Raw genomic sequence first — 3,023 nt, 5'->3', positions numbered from 1 at the left:
GGGGGCTCTCTCTTGATACATACCTTAAGATTTGCCCATCTTTTCTAGAGTGGGATTGGTTCACCCAAAGTTTATAAGGAGTAGAAACCCCTTTGACAAACGTTGATCCAGACCGGATAAAAAAGATCATTCTGTTGGCCATATTGATTGTAAATACTTACCTGAATTTCCCCCATTTCTGCCCGCCCCTCCATTTATATGGAGTCTACTTTACCCAAAGAGAATCTAGACTAATATCAATCAAAATTCATTGGGCCAGTTCAAGACTAGTAGCGTAAAATATGTAGAATGACGGACGCCGCGCAACGACATAAGCTCATCGGTCTCTTGGACCAGGGGAGATAAAAACGACTTACAGAATATGAGACCTTGGACTAGAAACCTATCAATTCATTGGTCCATAGTCACTGTAAAATCCATAGACAGTCAATGTGTATTCCTTAGATGTAACGTCCTTAAATTACCTTGGCTATTTATAGGACTATAAACATAATAAAAACAAACCACGCCTGAAAATTAATGAACTAAACTATGTTAATGCTATTTTTTTTCTATTTTACAAATTAATTTGTGACATCAATTGGTGTCTGTATGAATACGGGAATAGAATCTGAAGCGACCTCGGTCTCAAACATTACACTTAATCTTACTCCCATATATATATACTTAGAAAAGGTTTGGTTATATTTTGCTAAACGTTCTTTTAACAGCACAGAATTGCCGCCATGTGTGTAATGTATGCGTGATTGCGTGTATGTGTGTTTGAGGCAGGATATGCTGTTCTTTTTGCCTCCTTGCGATAGCGCAGACCTGATGCCGACTTTGGAGTACTACATCACTGAAATACCATGCCGAAAGCACCGAACACAGTATTTCACAGCGTCCTATTAAACTGACAAGTGGTAAGAACGTTATTGCTGTGCCAAACGTGAAGCAGGTTGTATCAAGTGTAATTTTTAAGGCCTTTGGTATGTCCCGGCCTGGTTACAGAACCCATTGCCTACCTCACCTAGACGTATGCTCAACACTTACACCAAAAGTGAGGTATTGCCAAACAAGGTGCTAGGAAACCAAAATGTTTTTTAAGAACTAAAGAGAAAAATATGCAATGGTGCCAGCAGATAAATTGTAGTTTCTTGAATCTCCCCTTAGCAAGCAAAAGACACAGAAGCAAGCAGCCGATACTGAGAAGTGACGGAACCTGTCATCCCATCGTGAATTTCAATAAACCCTATGTTCCCTTATATCATAAAGGCTTAATTACATACTCTTTTACTTAAAATGATATATATATATATTGCGATGATAGATGGTAATTATTCGCGAGACAAAAATATTCAGAGAGTATTTCATGGTTTTCCGATGAAAACCATATTTATTTCATGAGCATAGGACGAGTGAACGTATTGGTATATTCTGCTATACAAGTAAATGTATATGGTGTTTTAAAGGAAAAACCTTTAATTTTAGTCTATAACATTGTAATGTAAAACGCTGAAAATATTGTTGCCCCCAAAAAAGCGTTAATTCAAGTGTAATATTTGACGCCAGTATCTAATTACGTCACACTATACAAGGTCGTGCGCCATTTAGAATGGCCTACTCGACGAATGATACCATTTTCTGCTATTTTCTGGAGGGTTTTGATTACAAAAATGTTATCAATTACGTAGATATATCAATTACGTAGGTATATTGATAAGTTTGTGTATCTTCATCTGAACACAAAACCTGTGGCAATAAGTAGAAAATACTATTTGATTGTTCATTATAAAGATACTGGACAATGTGAAGATATAACATTTTGTATATCTTTATTGTAATGACGATATTTAATTATTTACCATACTGATAATGTAATAAAACGGTTAAATGTATAACACAAATTAATGAAATGAAAAAATGAATAAGAATGAGTGGCTTAATGATAATACTGGGAAATGAGTTGACAAATTAATAGTATATTCTTATAGGCTTACCTTGTCAAGTGTGTAGAGGTACGAATCGACTAACCCGCGTTTCTTAATTAATTCCTACATTTATACTCACGACACACCCCATTAATTTCAAAAGATAACTGTTTTCCCCTCTAGCTCGTGTCAGCCTGCCATCATTAGATCGTAACGGTTGAATGCAAATGCAAACAGTCAATTAAGTTAAAACGTAAAACAGCTATTACAAAAATGATGTAATTACCGTTAAACATTATGTCATTTCTATATTTATTCGAATGATATAAAATACAGATTAGCTTGGAATATTTTTTTGAGAAATTGCTTTAAAGTCGCCGTTTAGTTCTATTGCATCTGCTCAAGTTATATTTATACCCCCACAACGAAGGCTGTTTTTTTTGGGGGGGGGGAGGATACTGGAATCACCATGGATGTCTGTCTGGATGTATGTCTGTCGTCCGCTGTAACTTGTCCGAAAAACTCCTCCTTAACTAACAGGTGGAATTCATTGAACCTTAAATGAATGATCGCTATCTGATGTAGTTGTGCACCGGCATTTTAATTTATAATTTCGACCCTTTTTGATGGAGTCATGCCCCTTTGTGCGAAATACTTGTTCGTGCAACTCCTCCCTAACTAAAAGGTATATTCCATTGAAACTTTGCATGAATGTTCGCTATCTGATGTAGTTGTGCACCGGCATTTTTATTCGGAATTTCTAACCTTTTTGATGGAGTTATCATTTTCTCTGTGCGAAATACTTGTTTTGTTTAGATAGGCAATTGTTACGTCATTGGTTTGTGTGAGAAAACTACGTCGTTTTCTCAAAAATTGATGACGTTACTCTCACAAACAAGTGACGTAACAATCAATACCTGCTCCCAAGAGAAGATAACTCTGCAATACGCAAAGACGGAATAGAGTGGAGAGCTTACAAGGCTGGTCCCTAGAATTGGTGGAGATAATTTTATGTGTATTACATCTTTATATTGGAGGAGATATCTGGATTACATCTTTCAGCAAAACTCGTTCATATGGGCTAACAAGTATTGGTTTGCAAGTATGTTTTGG

At 36.2% G+C, this 3,023-nt stretch overlaps 1 protein-coding gene across 1 annotated transcript in view; it reads right to left on the bottom strand.

Annotated features, from left to right (window-relative positions):
* LOC110453857 (chorion peroxidase-like) overlaps window positions 1–2,010 on the bottom strand; it is a 24,037-nt gene extending 22,027 nt beyond the window's left edge. The window contains exon 1 of the mRNA XM_021503041.1: window positions 1,980–2,010. The gene's annotated coding sequence lies outside the window, so the exon portion shown is untranslated. The remainder of the gene's footprint in view (window positions 1–1,979) is intronic.
* Between the last annotated feature and the right edge of the window lie 1,013 nt (window positions 2,011–3,023).

This window comes from Mizuhopecten yessoensis, unplaced genomic scaffold (assembly GCF_002113885.1).
Source record: "Mizuhopecten yessoensis strain PY_sf001 unplaced genomic scaffold, ASM211388v2 scaffold7521, whole genome shotgun sequence".
Taxonomy (NCBI): Eukaryota; Metazoa; Mollusca; class Bivalvia; order Pectinida; family Pectinidae; genus Mizuhopecten; species Mizuhopecten yessoensis.
Note: the sequence above shows the minus strand (reverse complement) of the source record. Positions and strands in the feature narration are given on the sequence as shown.